The sequence below is a fragment of the Periplaneta americana genome, chromosome 16, assembly GCF_040183065.1.
Source record: "Periplaneta americana isolate PAMFEO1 chromosome 16, P.americana_PAMFEO1_priV1, whole genome shotgun sequence".
Taxonomy (NCBI): Eukaryota; Metazoa; Arthropoda; class Insecta; order Blattodea; family Blattidae; genus Periplaneta; species Periplaneta americana.
Genome location: NC_091132.1, coordinates 84,661,951 through 84,679,429, shown reverse-complemented (window position 1 = coordinate 84,679,429; position 17,479 = coordinate 84,661,951). Strand labels below are relative to the sequence as shown.

The following is a 17,479-nucleotide window of genomic DNA, read 5'->3' as shown; positions in this document are numbered from 1 at the left end:
TTTATCACTACATTTCTTTATTCGTAAAAAAGTTATAAAGGGGAGGTTGCATGTTCAAATCACGTCAAGGTCGAGTAACAATTTTAAATTTATTATTACATTTCTTTATTTGTAAACAAAATATAACTTGGGGGGGGGTATTAGGACTCATGTTACAACTGCACCATAGACCTCGTGGCACAACGGTAGCGCGTCTGACTGCAGATCAGACGGTTGCGTGTTCAAATCACCTCGAGGTCAAGTAATAATTTTAAATTCATCACTACATTTCTTTATTTTTAAACAAAATATAACCAGGGAGGTATTAGGACCCAGGTTAGAATACACTGCACTATAGACCCCGTGGCGCAACGATAGCGCGTCTGACTCCAGTTCAGAAGGTTGCGTGTTCAAATCACGTCGAGGTCAAGGAACAATTTTAAACCCATTAATTTATCACTACATTTCTTTATTTGTAAATAAAATATAACTAGGGGGGTATTAGGACCCAGGTTAGAATACACTGCACTATAGACCCCGTGGCGCAACGATAGCGCGTCTGGCTCCAGTTCAGAAGGTTGCGTGTTTAAATCGCGTTGGGGTCAAATAATTTAAAATTCATCACTACATTTCTTTATTGGTAAATAAAATATAACTAGGGGGGTATTAGGACCCAGGTTACAATACACCATCGACCTCGTGGCGCAACGGTAGCGCGTCTGACTCCCGATCAGAAGGTTGCATGTTCAAATCACGTGAAGGTCGAGTAACAATTTTAAATTTATTATTACATTTCTTTATTTGTAAACAAAATATAACGGGGGGGGGGGAGTATTAGGACTCATTTTACAACAGCACCATAGACCTCGTGGCACAACGGTAGAGCGTCTGACTACAAATCAGACGGTTGCGTGTTCAAATCACTTCGAGGTCAAGTAATAATTTAAAATTCATCACTACATTTCCTTATTTTTAAACAAACTAAACCAGGGAGGTATTAGGACCCAGGTTACAATACGCTACACTATAGATCCCGTGGCGCAACGATAGCGCGTCTGACTCCAGTTCAGAAGGTTGCGTGTTCAAATCACGTCGAGGTCAAGGAACAATTTTAAACCCATTAATTTATCACTACATTTCTTTATTTGTAAACAAAATATAACGAGGGGGGTATTAGGACCCATGTTAGAGTTTCGTCATTGACCTCGTGGCGCAACGGTAGCTCGTCTGACTCCAGATCAGAAGGTTGCGTGTTCAAATCACGTCGGGGTCAAGTAACAATTTTAAATTCATCACTACATTTCTTTATTTGTACACAAAATATAACCAGGGGATATTAGGACCCAGGTTACAGCATACCATCGACTCCGTGGCGCAACGGTAGCGCGTCTGACTCCAGATCAGAAGGTTGCGTGTTCAAATCACGTCGGGGTCAATGAACAATTTTAAATTCATCACTACACTACATTTCTTTATTTGTAAACAAAATATAACCAGCGGGGTATTAGGACCCAGGTTACAGTTCACCATCGACCCCGTGGCGCAACGATAGCGCGTCTGACTCCAGATCAGAAGGTTGCGTGTTCAAATCACGTCGGGGTCATTGAACAATTTTAAACCCATTAATTTATCACATTTCTTTATTTGTAAAAAAAAAAAAAAAAATTATAACGGGGAGGGTATTAGAACATATGTTACAGCTACACCGCTGACCTCGTGGCGCAACGGTAGCGCGTCTGACTCCAGATCAGAAGGTTGCGTGTTCAAATCACGTCGAGGTCAATGAACAAGTTTAAACCCATTAATTTATCGCTACATTTCTTTACTTGTAAAAAAAAAATATATATATATAACGGGGAGGGTATTAGGACCTATGTTACAGCTTTTTCATGGGCCTCGTGGCGCAACGGTAGTGCGTCTGACTCCAGATCAGAAGGTTGTGTGTTCAAGTCACGTCGGGGTCAAGTAACACTTTTAAATTCATCACTACATTTCTTTATATGTAAACAAAATATAACGAGGGGGGTATTAGGATCCAGGTTACAATGCATCATCGACCCCGTGGCGCAACGGTAGCGCGTCTGACTGAAGATCAGAAGGTTGCGTGGTCAAATCACGTCAAGGTCAAGTAACAATTTTAAATTCATCACTACATTTCTTTATTTGTAAACAAAATATAACCAGCGGGGTATTAGGACCCAGGTTACAGTTCACCATCGACCCTGTGGCGCAACAGTAGCGCGTCTGACTCCAGATCAGAAGGTTGCGTGTTCAAATCACGTCGAGGTCAAGGAACAATTTTAAACCCATTAATTTATCACTACATTTCTTTATTTGTAAACAAAATATAACGAGGGGGGTATTAGGACCCATGTTAGAGTTTCGTCATTGACCTCGTGGCGCAACGGTAGCTCGTCTGACTCCAGATCAGAAGGTTGCGTGTTCAAATCACGCCGGGGTCAATGAACAATTTTAAACCCATTAATTTATCACTACATTTCTTTATTCGTAAAAAAGTTATTAAGGGGAGGTTGCATGTTCAAATCACGTCAAGGTCGAGTAACAATTTTAAATTTATTATTACATTTCTTTATTTGTAAACAAAATATAACTTGGGGGGGGGGGTATTAGGACTCATGTTACAACTGCACTATAGACCTCGTGGCACAACGGTAGCGCGTCTGACTGCAGATCAGACGGTTGCGTGTTCAAATCACCTCGAGGTCAAGTAATAATTTTAAATTCATCACTACATTTCTTTATTTTTAAACAAAATATAACCAGGGAGGTATTAGGACCCAGGTTACAATACACTGCACTATAGACCCCGTGGCGCAACGATAGCGCGTCTGACTCCAGTTCAGAAGGTTGCTTGTTTAAATCGCGTTGGGGTCAAATAATTTAAAATTCATCACTACATTTCTTTATTGGTAAGTAAAATATAACCAGGGGGGTATTAGGACCCAGGTTACAGTACACCATCGACCTCGTGGCGCAACGGTAGCGCGTCTAACTCCCGATCAGAAGGTTGCATGTTCAAATCACGTGAAGGTCGAGTAACAATTTTAAATTTATTATTACATTTCTTTATTTGTAAACAAAATATAACTTGGGGGGGGGGGGAAGTATTAGGACTCATTTTACAACTGCACCATAGACCTCGTGGCACAACGGTAGCGCGTCTGACTACAAATCAGACGGTTGCGTGTTCAAATCACCTCGAGGTCAAGCAATAATTTAAAATTCATCACTACATTTCTTTATTTTTAAACAAACTAAACCAGGGGTGTTTTAGGACCCAGGTTACAATACACTACACTATAAATCCGTGGCGCAACGATAGCGCGTCTGACTCCAGTTCAGAAGGTTGCGTGTTTAAATCGCGTTGGGGTCAAATAATTTTAAATTCATCACTACATTTCTTTATTGGTAAACAAAATATAACCAGGGGGGTATTGGGACCCAGGTTACACTACCCCATAGATCTCGTGCCGCAAGGATAGCGCGTATAACTCAGATTAGAAGGGTACGCGTTCATATCACGTCGCAGTCAAGTGACAATTTTTATAACAATTATTTATTTATTTATTTATTTATTTATTTACTTACCTATTTATTTACTTACTTATTTATTTACTTATTTATTTACTTACTTATTTACTTATTAATTTATTGATTTATTTATTTATTTATTTATTTATTTATTTATTCATTTATTAATTAATTAATTTATTTATTTATTTATTTATTTATTTATTTATTTACTTATTTATTTACTTATTTATTTATTTATTCATTCATTCATTCATTCATTTATTTATTTATTTATTTATTTATTTATTTATTTATTTATTTCTTTATTTGAAACAAAATATGACCATGGAAGTATTTGGGACCAGATGAGAACAGTAGTGTGGACCTCGTGGCCGAAAAGAGCGCGTCTGACTCCAGATCAAAATATAGCGTGTTCGAATCCTTTTGGAGTCAAACAACAATTTTAAACAAATGTATTTATCAGTAATTTTTTTAAACAAAATACAACCAGCGGACTATTTGGGTCCACGTTACAGCTCTACTATGTCCCTCAGGGCACAATGCGTCTCGCTGCTAGTCAGAAAAATTGCACATTCATTACTGCCGAGTGAGCTTAAAATTTTAAAGCGTTGTATTTATGAATAGAATGCTTTCTTTGGAAACAAAATATACCCTTCGTTCACTGATGTTTTAGTCGTGGGAGGGAATAGTATCTGTCCAGATTGAATAGTATCTGTCCAGATTGGAGTCAGACAGACGTATCGGCACACGACAGTTGCAAGAACGCGGGCGGTTGCAACACCTCACTTGAAGATGGGACTGTGTATACCAGTGGTGGGCAGATTTTGAGATACTACACGCCACACAGAGGAGAGTTTGTGTGGTAGGGGAATGTACCTCATCTCTTTCATGTGCAGTGGCGAACTCTAAGGTATGAGCACACATTATCTCTGACTGACCAAAAATCAACAGATGTGCAGGAGACGGAGATTGCAGGTATCGTTAGGTCTTTGTAGAAGGGGATAGATTCGACCTTTGGTTTTCCACGAATTCCGTTGTGCTGTACTTGAAACCTTCATATGGGTGTTACAGAAAAATTGTAAGCCTAAGTAATCCACATTGTATCAGAGGGGGAAATTGCGCGAGAAAAATATTTTTTAAAAATTATATATGAAAAATAGTAGTAGTAATAATAATATTAATAATAATAATAATAATAATAATAATTTATTTATACTGGCAGAGTTAAGGCCACAGGGCCTTCTCTTACACTCTACCAGGACACAAAGTATACAAGAAGTGAAAATTTAACTGAAGTTAAAGAACAGAATACTAACATACTACAATAGTAATAATAATAATAATAATAATAATAATAATAATAATAATGTTGATAATGATAATAATAATAATAATAATAATAATAATAATAATAATAATAATAGGATAACAAAATCGATACTAAACAACATTAAAATAATACCATAATAGAAAAAAGAAAGTAAAATACAGGGTGCGTCAGAAAGAACGGATGGATTTCACATGGCAAGAAAATTGTAAAGATTCATCAAATCAAAAATTTATTGTTATCAACATATTCACCAATACATGCAGTTTATTTATGTAAAACAACATTATCCATATGATGTCCTTGGCTTTCAATACAGGTATCGAGGCGTTTTCTGATGTTCGCCATCACTTTCACAGTCATAGCTGGTGCAATTGCCACGATTTCTTCACGAATCGCTGTCTTCATTTCGTCCAGTGTATGTGATCGATGTTTACAAACTTACGCCTTCAAATGGTCCCAAAGAAAGAAGTCGCAGGGCGCGAGATCTTACCGTAGCCTCGGACAATCTCAGTGCAATAGAATTTCGTCCAGGTGATTTCTTCTTTAATGTTGAACCTGTGATACGAAATGAAGCCACCCATCGCAAAATTGTATTCCGAGTTGGAATCCTAGCGTGACATCCGAAATGAGTCCTGAGTGGCGATCACAGACTCTTCATTTTTCAAAAATGTCTCTACGATGAAAGCACGTTGTACACCAGACCAACACCATATTCTCAACTGAAACTGCATTCTATGGCTGACCCGACAGTCGTGGTCCCCCTCACTATATCTCTCTCCTCGTTGCGTATCGATAGTTTGAAATCCATCCGTTCTTTCTGACGCACCCTTTACATTGGAATATAATAAAAAGCAACTTATTTAGTACAGATAGTTACTAGGTATGCAAAACGTAAGGAAGAATATAACCAAATGAAATGTAATAAAATAATAATAAAAACAGAAGAAAAGAAATACGAAAATTAAATAAAATCCACAATAAAAAGAGTATGATAATAAATTCATCTGGTGATCAAGAGAACAAAAAAGGGGAAATGAAGGAAAAGATATATTTATATATATATTAGAAAACTATCGCAGAGAAAAGAGCTTATAATTGAAAGAAATCTAAATTGAAAAAGTGCAATTTTAGTTTATTTTTTAAACTAGACAATGTCCGACAGTTTCTGACATGTTGTGGTAGAGAGTTCCAGAGATGAGCTGCAGAGACGGTGAAAGATCAAGAGTAGAGGGATGTTCTGTCTTTAGGAATGGAGAGTGTGATATGGTGTTGTGAGCGAGTGTCTATTTCGTGATATGAGAACAAATGTTGAAAACTAGAAGCAAGTATCTAGGATTAGAGTTCTGAAGAATATTGAAGAGTAAGGTGAGAGAGTGAGTAGTTCTTCGCTCTTTGAGACGGACCCAGGACAGTATATTTAGTGAAGATGTGATACGGTCAGATCTACGGAAGATGCAAATAAATCGAAGACATGCATTATGAACACGCTGTAGTCTGTCTGTCGGTCGATCTCATTTTAAGGTCAGTGTAGAGAGTGTCACTGTAATCAAAATGAGAAATCAAGAACGACTGCACTAAATTCTTCTTGAGAACCAACGGAAGGAAATTTCGGATTATTTTTAGCGTATGAATTTTCATAAAAATTATTTTACATGTGTGTGTGTGATTTGAATATTCCAACTTAAGTTTTTGTCCATATAAATTCCTAGATTTTTTTACTCTATCACTGTAAGGGATAATAGTTTCATTCATTTTAACAGGAAATAAGTCACCTGTGTTTAATTTACTTAGAAGTCGTTATTGTCCCATAATAATTGCCTGTGATTTCTCCGAGTTCAGTTTCAGTCTAAATTTTTTCGTCCATTGATTTTAGGTCATTGTTAACTTCATTTATTGCGTAATTTAGTGCCGGTGTAGGTGCAGATATATATATATATATATATATATATATATATATATATATATATATATATGTTTGTAATCTAGGAGAGGGGGGGAATTATACGGGTAAATAGGTATATTTTCTGATATTACATAAAGAATGATTCTTAATCTCGTCACGATATTTTCATAGAATGCTACTTTCTTTCAGTAAACACTCCTATACAACAATCAAGCTTCATTTGTGCAGCTGCCATTCATTAAAAAAGAATCTTTTCTCTCCGGAAAAGTTCTTACGCGCTGCAGGTCTGGAACTATTTTTTAAGGCTGCGATCTTATAATGAGACATTCTGTACAGCTCCAAAAGTCTCAGTTTGTTAGTCGGTCATAAAACTTTTTATGAAATTTTGAATGAGTGTCCAGGTAGAGGTTATTATGGATATGTGGACTATACTTGCGTAGCTGTAAAAAATGCTCGCAGTTTCTATTTAAGGAATTAACGAGTACTTATATCATAACTTCTGTTTCCTTTTATTTATATCTCACATCAGTTTCATTTCTTATGTTATTACTGTAATTTAGTGATGCTCGCTGTGTAGAGCGGTGGAGTATATTCAGAACCGCACTACGGAGTTCTAATCTCTTAAATTAAGGAGCAGTAACATAGCAATGATGTTCCTTCTTATTCTTCTTGGTTTACTATGAAGGTGTGACATTAACCTTCCCACATCGATTCCAATATAAAATTCTTAGAGTTTGTAGCTCTCTTCACATCTGCTAATTATTACTCGTATTTTTGTTGCATAGATGATAATAATATGCAACACACCGCTTAAAGAACTTCAAGGAAGGTTGAAGGTTGACACACCAGACTTAAAAATTATGAATATACTTAGGGGAAAAATATACCACAGTTAATATCGCACAGACGAAGAACTGGCATTATTAACAAAATACAGAAGAACGAGGGAGGATCGAAAAGTATTGCACAACAATGTTTTGTGGCAACTTATTTAATAGGTAAGAAAAGCGAAATAATGTAGAAAAAAGATACAGGTTTTTACCTATTTTTCAACACAGGAATCAAGTCTCTCGACACATTTCTCCCACCGTGACACCAGATTCAGTACACCTCGTTCATAAAACTCCGCTTTCTGGGCATATAACCACCTGCGCACGACTGATTTCACTTCTCCATCCGAACCAAAGCGTTGGCTCCTAGAAATGTTTTCATTAGTCCGAAGAGGTGAAATTCAGACGGTGCGAGGTCTGGAGTGTTTGGTGGATGACTGCCGCCTCATTAATCCTAACATTGTGTTGCAGCGGTCACTGGCCGGCCGAAACGTGCTTCGTCGGTAAGATTTACTCGGCCCTTTTCGAAGAACCTGCACCACCTGGAGGTGTTGCTACGGTCCAGATAATCAGCGCCATATATCTCCAACATTTCCCTGTGGGTTTCACTCGGACCTTTTTGTTTTGCTCAGAAAAAACGGACTACACCTCGCTGCTCTTTACAAATAGACGAAGCTAGCACACGTTTCATCTTTACTCAGTAGTTACCACTCGTTCCACCAGAGTGAAACCTAATCGAGCCATTGCTGTCTGTAGCGCACGATTCAAACTAACTATCTGCCAACTTTGAATGTCCTAACCAAAATAGTATACCGTTAAGAAATTGTGGGTTACTTTCCGATTCTCCCTAGTACAATTAAATACTGGAAGAGGAAAATTATCCATTCTTGGCCTATGAGGCCCAGAAGAGGGAAACGTAGGCGAGGGTGGGACCTTTTACAATCACCTATAGGAGATTTGAGCAAAATTAAACCTCGACATTTACATTGGCATTTACTGTTATTCTAATTACTTTTTTGTAGTAGGAATATACTGTAGAATTTACCCAAAATAGCATTCCACAAGTCATTACCGAGTGGAAGTCTGCAAAGCATATTGTTTTTAAAGTATTGATATTTACTATCTCTTGCATAGATACAAAGGAAAAACATGCTGAATTTAGTTTGTGGGTGATTTCTTTAATATGATTTTTTTTCAATTTAACACATTATCGGTTTGTAAGCCAAAAAAATGTTATTGTTGTTGTTTCTATTAGGTAGGGGAGACTGTTGTACCTTTAAACACTTTTCACATTTTATTTTTTTTTTAATTTTGGGAAATGAAATTTTTAAAATAAAAAATGCTTGAAATAATTATTGAAGTTTCATTTAGAACTTCCTGTATGTATTTTCCTGTTTTACAGATGTATTAAGGATGGAAAAAATAAAATGAAGTAATATGTAATGTGTTCAAAGGTACAATAGGTTCATGTACCTTGGAACACATCCTCTTATAAGTTGGAACACATGGCATATAGGTAGGAATATAAGCTGTAAAAACTGGCAATCGTATTTAAAATGTATTTGCTATCATAAACCAGAGCAGGCTTCTCTGATTGAGATTTTATTTCCTGAAGGAGCAAGAACTGCTTCAGCAGCTTTCTTCAAGGCATCCGGATCAATTGGGGGCCTCTTAACTTCAGACTTACTTCGTGACATGATCTTAAAATAAAAGAAAAACAAAAACCTATAGCATCGTGTACTTTGGAACATGTTCCATGGTACAAGATGTTTTGTGTTCAAAGGTACAAGAGGGTGCACTTTTAAACAAATATGGCTCCCAAAACTAGAGATTCGAATAAATCATGGAAATTAAAATATGTTATTACTCACCAGATGATAGGGAACACACTGCACTTGAAAGATATTAACAAATACAATCTGGTTTTGTGTTAGAAAACATATATCAATGAACTAAATGTTTACTTTTGGTACTAAAAAAACTTCTTTTGTCCACGGAACTCACATTTTGTAGTAAATCAAACTGAAACTATGACCAGAGGTATTTAGAGGCTTTCTCCTACAATCTACTTCAGGTTGAGTCCTCTAGGTAGCAGCAAAAATTAAAAAACAAAAAATGTTCAAAGGTACACTATGCTAAAGGTACAACAGTCTTCCCTACCTATTATTAATTATTGCGCTTGAAATTTGCGAGGTTGTATTTGGGTAGGATTTATATACAATTATGTTAGTTTTGTTACAATTAATACTAATTTATTGGCTAAGGAACAATCACATATTTTAAGGAGAATTGCCTCTGTTGCCACTTATTCTGTAAAGGTCTTCTATTCTAAACATATATAAAGACTCTTTTGAGAAGAATAAGGTTGGAAAAGTCATCAAAATATTAAATATGTAATATGGTGATATATTTTAGAGGTAGACAATGTTTTAGAAAAAATTGCTGTATTTAGATGGAAGAACAATCGAAACCAAAATCACTTTTTCACTATTAGGAATGCTGATAATAAGATTTTCGTGAAAATCTCGAAATAAGCACCTTTCAGCTTCATAATTTATTCTCTTGAAATTGAACGACGGTAGTTATATGTAAATATAATTTGAACGAACCAACTTTTAAACGAAAAATTGCACAATATTGCAAAGGCAACTAACGCTAGCCAAATCTGTAAACCAAATTAGGAAAAAATAATTAAACTATTCATTAGTTACAATTAATCAAGGACCTGCATCAGTTGTCAGCACCTATGTCCAGAACGCGGTGGTCCCGTTGGTTGATTTGTAACATTGACTTTGGGTTAATGGCAACGCCATCATGTGATTTGGCACCACATCCTTGAATAATACTTCTCTATGGGGAGATGCTTATCATTCATTAAGACGGGTTTCTCGTCCCTGTGTACATGAGATACCGACTCCCTGTGGACACCAAAATGTTGGAGAGGAGGGGGGATCAGAAAGGCTCCCCTACTGTTAGATTTATTAGTGAGATTCAGGCCCTTCTGACACCCATAACTCAAACTGTAATGTAAGTGATATTTCATACGAAGTCGATTAGACTCTCTTCGGCAATGCGAGTTGCCACTAAACGCTCAGCACTAACTGATTTTAACGCCTTTAATCATCGGAGCTGGAAGCGCCACGAGAAAGCTTTGGGTTCAGTGACAACAAGCAACTTCAAGAAGTGTCCGTCTTAGAAATGTGCTTAGGACTTCAGACATCCGAGTGTATAAAAATAGAAGCTAATACAATTATTACGTGAAACTGAAAAGTACGTTTCTGGAATTCTGATCACTCTTTCATTATGTCGAGGAGGCGGTGAACGTTGCGGCCAAAGTGCACGTTTAACTCTGCGTGGAAATCGCGACATGCAATATCATCCCACTTACGGTATGGGTATATTAATAATATATAGGTACGTTGTGATTGTGAATGTGTCTCATCTCGAAATGTTTTCAGATATAGGTGTCCATTTAAGACGGTGCTGAATTGCTTAAATGATATTTTTAAGAGCTGTAGCTGGTTGTGCTGAAATTTATGAAATAAAAATGAGCCTGTGAAATCAAGGATCGAGATTCTTTGGAAATAACAAAGTTATATATAATTCAATTTAATATAATTTAATGTATTTAATATTGAACAAATTTACAAATATATTCTGTTAAAATTTTATCATAAAAATCGTAATAAGTTTATATTACAGGCACATAATCACGACACGAGACGAAATAATAATTCAACATTAGTAGCACCTAAATGTTTCACATATGCTGGTCTAAAGTATAGCATTAATTTTGGCCCTAGGTTGTATAAAGAAAGTAAAAAAGGAAGAATCTAACAATGATTCATCTTCACTGGTATTGACATAATTCGTACCAAGGAACTAGAATACTTCAAAATTGAAACTTCTGCAATGAGAATAAATTACATTTTTAATGATCGTTACACGATACTAGTTGGAATGAACTTTTTTTCTTCAATCATAGCCTAGGCTATATTTGAAAAATTATTCTTAAAAATTCGTGAAATGCAGAATTAAAATAACATCGTATTTTACTGAAAGTAATGAATATTGCTTCCCATTGATTGCTATCAATACATTACACCTATCTGTAGTTATTAGTTATCGATGTGAGCAAAAGCAAAAGAAAGAAGCAGCAGTTGCAAGATGTCGGTATTTCTGCATGAGTGTACCATTGGCGACTGAATTCAAGCATTGATGCATGCTTTATCTCGGGCTGGTAATGATGCACACAAGGCTGATCACCTGTGACTATTCATATCTAGCTAGCATATCAACCTCTCCATCCTGTCTGCTCAGAACTTGTTCGCATGCCTCCATGGCAATATACAATGACCGATTGACTCGGTGTCCACCGCTCAGAGAAATTCTACACTCAATTCTATTATAGGCAGCTTGAAGTGAGAGGCAGTACTCCAGTAGCATTTCTTTACGAATAATCTTTGCTACCAGAACTTTTGCCCATAAAATCGCACAAGGAGTACTGCTCGACAATGGTACGCTTGTGCAGAGATGGTCCTATCTTGCAACTATTGTTTCCTTATTTTGCTTGTGCCTCTTGTACGCATATCGATCATTTTGATTCCTGAAAATATTGCCATCTAGAGGTGTACGTTACGTCACTGATTCATCATAACCCTTTCCGATACTCTTCATCATTCACCGTTTCAATTTCTCGTCATTGGTACTCCCAACCTCATACCTCAAGGGATTGTCAGACATTTACTAATTTCGAAATCCGGTTGTCAAATAGACTGCCTAGTGAGCTTTCATAAAATATAATTTTTCTAATATATTATTTTTATTCTTAATATATAAATTTTCTCTATTATTTTAACAAGTACTTTAATTCACAGTGCTGTAATTGTTCGATTCTTAGAATTACATGTAACTAGTCTCCATTTTGCTCTTATTATTATTATTATTATTATTATTATTATTATTATTATTATTACTATTATTATTATTATTATTATTATTATCATTTTCATTATTAATTATATATTGTTCCTGTATTTCTGTCATTTTTATATTTGCTATTATTCTTACATTGGTTGAATGAAAGAGAGCGCTTTATGCCAGTATAAATAAATAAATAAATAAATAAGTAAATTCGTTTTTTTTTTCGTAAAATCTACTTGCGCTGATGGGAAGAATTTAGTGAACTAGGTAACTTCCGTCACTCTCTACGCTTCCACTTGTAGCTAGCTTATCCCCATCATAAGATTTCTACTATCTATGCTAGGGTGCACATATGCATTTGGTTCCACGAGATAACGAATGACCTATACCAACTCACTGAATTACACGCCTCTTGCAAGGTTCATCACACTTTTCAGTGTGATCCGTATTTCTCGATATTTATGTTGCTTAGAGTCATAATTCAAAGAGATGAGAAGTATTCGCAATACAGCAAAGCCCGTTTGAAGACTCGACGATAACTCGATGAAATCCGTGACCGGTGCGGTTATTTATATGTCCACTCATTCATTATTTCTAATGTCTTAATCACGGTATTCCATCCTTTATTATTTATGGAAATGTGACAGCGGATTTGAGGAAATCCCTGTGTGGACATATACAGGAGTTATGGTACCGGTAATGGAATTATAATGAATAAATAAATGCAATTTGCTTTAAGATTTAAGTGTAGGCCTATCTAATGAACGAAATGTAATGAGCTATGAATTATAGTCTATCTAACAATAATAATAATAATAATAATAATAATACCGGTAATAGTAGTAGTAGTAGTAGTAATAATAATAATAATAATAATAATAATAATAATACATTAAATATTAAGGGCAAAACTGACAAATGTTAGTTACAATATTATCATGTCATGGTTCAAGCCAAAGTTGCGCAATCTGACAGATGTTTAACAAGCAATTCCATGAACTACCTAGAATGTGATTCTTTAATTTAAATTTGAATTTAGATATTGCCCAACAGTCTCTGACATAGTTAAGAGAGAATTCCATAGGCATGAAATCGATATGCTGAAAGATGATGAGTAGAAGGATGTTCTGTGCAGAGGAATAGAGAGTAGGTGCATGTTCCGGGTTCGAGGTAGTGATAGGTAAAAAAAAAAAAAAAAAAAAAAAAAAAAAGATGGTAGGTAATTTAAATAAAATCATTTTATTCCATCTCAATTTTAATATCAAAACGTTATTCCACGTTAACTTTGGAACCGTTCCCCGTCAATTTTTAATGATAACAAAATCGACTGAAGCAATAATGATGAAAACGCCTATTTATAGTATTTGTCTCAAATAAAGAAACACTATTTTAGTAAAAATTGTTATAACAATGTGCAGTATTTACAAATAGATCTGTAATTACTAAATATAAAAAAATAAAAACGTCCAATGTATGGAAGAAATCACAGTACACAAACAAATGGATAGACATATAGTACCTCTATGCTAAAACGCGTATTTCCGTGGAAATCTCAAAATCTATTTTTTGTAATATGACATTATTTTTATGCTTAGCTTTACAACAACATATTCCCTCTTGTTGCTATGTGGCTAGCGCGTGCGCTTCCCTACTAAGTGACAGGAGATTCGATTCCCGGCTTGGACAACGGAAGAATTTGTTTTATCTTCTGTCTATGGTAATGAGTGTTTGTCCGTTGTCTTGTGATTGCCCTGTGATGTTTCAGGGGTGGCCCTGCATCCTGCCAATCCTGTGGCACTAAGGCCCGCATTTGTGACGCATAAAACACGATCAAACTGATCTCCCTCCCCTATCCTCAGTGGTAAGTCGGGTGAAAGGGGAGGTTAAACAAAGTAGGTAAGGAATAAAATAATAAGAACGTAAAATCATTAGAATTCATTAGTGTTAGAGCCTGAATTCCAAAATAAATACATCATGGCACATTTTAATTTCGCATTATTATTGTACATTAAATTTACTTTAGAATAATGAAAAACATAAAACTGTTTTACAAACACCCTATACATTCTACTGTAAGTATAGGTTAAGCATAATGAAGGATAACAACACACATCGTAAAAAGAGATCACAAAAAGTTAATTGAAGAACTGCTACCAATCAAATGGTCGCCCACGCACTGCCACTGAGCCACTCTTTGAACATCAATTGTGAAGAATCCAGATATAAAAAAATGTAAGCAGTGGTGCTGAATTAATTTGAGTTTCACACTACTACGGTTGGTGAAAGATATATTGACATTATTTTTATGTGCAACCTATTCCTATGTCCAATGAGTGTAGGATGCTTAAATCAAAGAAACAGTCTACTTCAATTTACACTTGTTTTTGTTAGTCATGTGTGTAAGTGATTAAAGATGCAATTTGACAAACACATTTTGTGGATTAGGACCGTATTGCATGAAGTTGTAAATAGGAGGTTATAATCATCATCATTATTATCATCAGATGCAAGGTTTAGATCCAATTCATACGTATTTAGGTGAAATCAATACAGAGGTCTATGTCTTGCTATGTTTGCACACATGATACGTATACTTTCCTCCTGAATTATAATAGAGCTATTAGTTTTTTTTTTTTTTTTTTTTTTGGACGTGACACGATTCTAAGACAGCTTTTAAATTTCAGTAAAAATTTCGCCATTTTGAAGGAAAGTTGTTTAGATGTAACCCTTCTTGCCTTGAAAGGTTCTATACTTACTTACTTACAAATGGCTTTTAGAGAATCTGGACATTCATTGCCGCCCTCACATAAGCCCGCCGTCGGTCCCTACCCTGAGTAAGATTAATCCAGTCCCTATCGTCATAATCCACCTCTCTCAAATCCATTTTTATATTATCCTCCCATCTACGTCTCGGCCTCCTCAAAGATCTTTATCCCTCCGACCTCCAAACTACACTCTATATGCATTTCTGGATTCGCCCAGATGTGCTACATGCCATGCCCATCTCAAAAGTCTGGATTTAATATTCCTAATTATGACAGGTGAAGAATATAATGCGTGCAGTTCTGCGTTGTGTATCTTTCTCCATTCTCCTGTAACTTCATCTCTCTTAGCCCCAAACATTTTTCTAAGCACCTTACTCTCAAAGACTCTTAGGCTCTGTTCCACTCTCAAGTTTTACAACCATAGGTTACAGAACAACCGGTGATATAATGGTTTTATAAATTCTAACTCCGTTTTTTTGGAAGCAGACTGACTGGACGATAAAATGTTCTCAACCGAATAATAACAGACATTTCCCGTATTAATTCTATGTTTAATTTCCTCTCGAGTGTCATTTATATTTGTTACTGTTGCTACAAGATATTTGAATTTTTCCACCTTTTCAAAGGATAAATTTCCAACTTTTATATTTCCACTTCGTACAATATTCTGGCCACAAGATATAATAACATACTTTCTCTTTTCGACACTTACTTCCAAATTTATCTCTTTACTTGCTTCAAGTAAAATTCCCGTGTTTTGCCTAATAGTTTGTGGATTTTCTCCTAACATATTCACGTCATCCGCATAAACAAGCAACTGATGTAACCCGTTCAATTCTAAACCCTTTCTGTTATCCTGGACTTCCCTAATGGCATATTCTACATCAAAGTTAAAAGGTAAAGGTGATAATGCATCTCCTTGCTTTAGCCCGCAGTGAATTGGAAAAGCATCAGACAGAAACTGGCATATACGGACTCTGCTGCACGTTTCAGTGAGACGCATTTTAATTAATCAAACTAGTTTCTTGGGAATACTAAATTCAGCAGGAACATCCGGTACTGAAAGTATCATATAATTACAATACTTAAAACAACATACCTACATGTTATGAGAAAGACATAATGATTATATGAATGAATGAATGAAGCCACTGTGTCCCATGAAGGGCTAGGGCCTCCTACAGGAAGGGAAGCTCGGTTGGTGTAGTTTACATGATGAGCTATTTCACGTGAACAATATTTACATTCACATTCACTATGTGAGATACAATAGAGTTTGATTATAAATAATCCGAAATTATTAATTATATTACGTGGTAGGGTAAATATTAAATATTGTTTGAAACATTTAATTAGACAGTAAGAAGGCTACCGGTGTAGCTAAGGTTGTTTGGTGCATTTCCCTACTGATACAGAGTTGCGCTCGGGCGTGAATTCTATTCCCTTTTGGACTGATTACCTGGTTGGGTTTTTTCAAAAGTTTTTCCCAATTGTAAGATCAATTTCAGGTAATTCATGGTGACTCCTCGGTCTCGTCTCACCAAATACCATCTCGCTATCACCAATTACATCGACGTTGTACTTTCAAAATCAAAAGAACTCTGTGCCCAAATGGTAATGCGTATGGTTAGGTTAGATTAGGTTAGGTTAGGTTAGGTTAGGTTAGGTTTGGTTAGGTTAGGTTAGCCTATATTATATTTGTATTCTATAATTTTAGAATGTAATATATCTTTTCATAAATTGTCCTACTTTATTTACGAACGATATTATTCTTCTCTATGTTAATATTATATTATATAATTTCATTGCAGCTGTAATTTTAATTTTAGTTCCTATTTTATTTTATTTTCTATATTCCTCTTATATTAATATATTATATTACATAATTTTACTGTAGCTGTCACGTTAATTTTAGTTCCTATTTTATTTGTATATTCCCTTATAGGCCTATTAATAATATATCTGAACTGCGACCGAATACGATCGCTGCTATTCGGTCCTCAAATTTTGTTAGGCCCTAATATTACTGTATCTTCTTTTTTATACTGATTGCATTATTGTATTTCTATTTTTATTGTTGTAATATTATATTATGTATTCTGTATATGTAAATTTAAATAATATAATAACTAAATAAAAATAAGGTAACGCAGAACAATACAAGAGAAGAAACACACACCTCGTCGCTATGGAA

The 17,479-nt window shown here is 35.4% G+C and overlaps 1 protein-coding gene and 13 non-coding genes across 14 annotated transcripts in view; 13 read left to right on the top strand and 1 right to left on the bottom strand.

The window, feature by feature from the left end:
- Positions 1 to 17,479, bottom strand: part of LOC138716547 (protein gooseberry-like) — a 374,575-nt gene that overhangs the window by 126,385 nt on the left and 230,711 nt on the right. The gene's annotated exons all lie outside the window — the stretch shown is intronic.
- Positions 169 to 240, top strand: TRNAC-GCA (transfer RNA cysteine (anticodon GCA)). The gene has a single exon. It is a non-coding gene; the product is annotated as a tRNA-Cys (tRNA).
- TRNAW-CCA (transfer RNA tryptophan (anticodon CCA)) lies at positions 337 to 408 on the top strand. Its single transcript has one exon. It is a non-coding gene; the product is annotated as a tRNA-Trp (tRNA).
- TRNAC-ACA (transfer RNA cysteine (anticodon ACA)) lies at positions 842 to 913 on the top strand. Its single transcript has one exon. It is a non-coding gene; the product is annotated as a tRNA-Cys (tRNA).
- On the top strand, positions 1,009 to 1,080 carry TRNAW-CCA (transfer RNA tryptophan (anticodon CCA)). The gene has a single exon. It is a non-coding gene; the product is annotated as a tRNA-Trp (tRNA).
- On the top strand, positions 1,181 to 1,252 carry TRNAW-CCA (transfer RNA tryptophan (anticodon CCA)). The gene has a single exon. It is a non-coding gene; the product is annotated as a tRNA-Trp (tRNA).
- Positions 1,343 to 1,414, top strand: TRNAW-CCA (transfer RNA tryptophan (anticodon CCA)). The gene has a single exon. It is a non-coding gene; the product is annotated as a tRNA-Trp (tRNA).
- Positions 1,511 to 1,582, top strand: TRNAW-CCA (transfer RNA tryptophan (anticodon CCA)). Its single transcript has one exon. It is a non-coding gene; the product is annotated as a tRNA-Trp (tRNA).
- Positions 1,690 to 1,761, top strand: TRNAW-CCA (transfer RNA tryptophan (anticodon CCA)). Its single transcript has one exon. It is a non-coding gene; the product is annotated as a tRNA-Trp (tRNA).
- Positions 1,872 to 1,943, top strand: TRNAW-CCA (transfer RNA tryptophan (anticodon CCA)). Its single transcript has one exon. It is a non-coding gene; the product is annotated as a tRNA-Trp (tRNA).
- On the top strand, positions 2,198 to 2,269 carry TRNAW-CCA (transfer RNA tryptophan (anticodon CCA)). The gene has a single exon. It is a non-coding gene; the product is annotated as a tRNA-Trp (tRNA).
- Positions 2,370 to 2,441, top strand: TRNAW-CCA (transfer RNA tryptophan (anticodon CCA)). The gene has a single exon. It is a non-coding gene; the product is annotated as a tRNA-Trp (tRNA).
- Positions 2,635 to 2,706, top strand: TRNAC-GCA (transfer RNA cysteine (anticodon GCA)). The gene has a single exon. It is a non-coding gene; the product is annotated as a tRNA-Cys (tRNA).
- TRNAC-ACA (transfer RNA cysteine (anticodon ACA)) lies at positions 3,136 to 3,207 on the top strand. Its single transcript has one exon. It is a non-coding gene; the product is annotated as a tRNA-Cys (tRNA).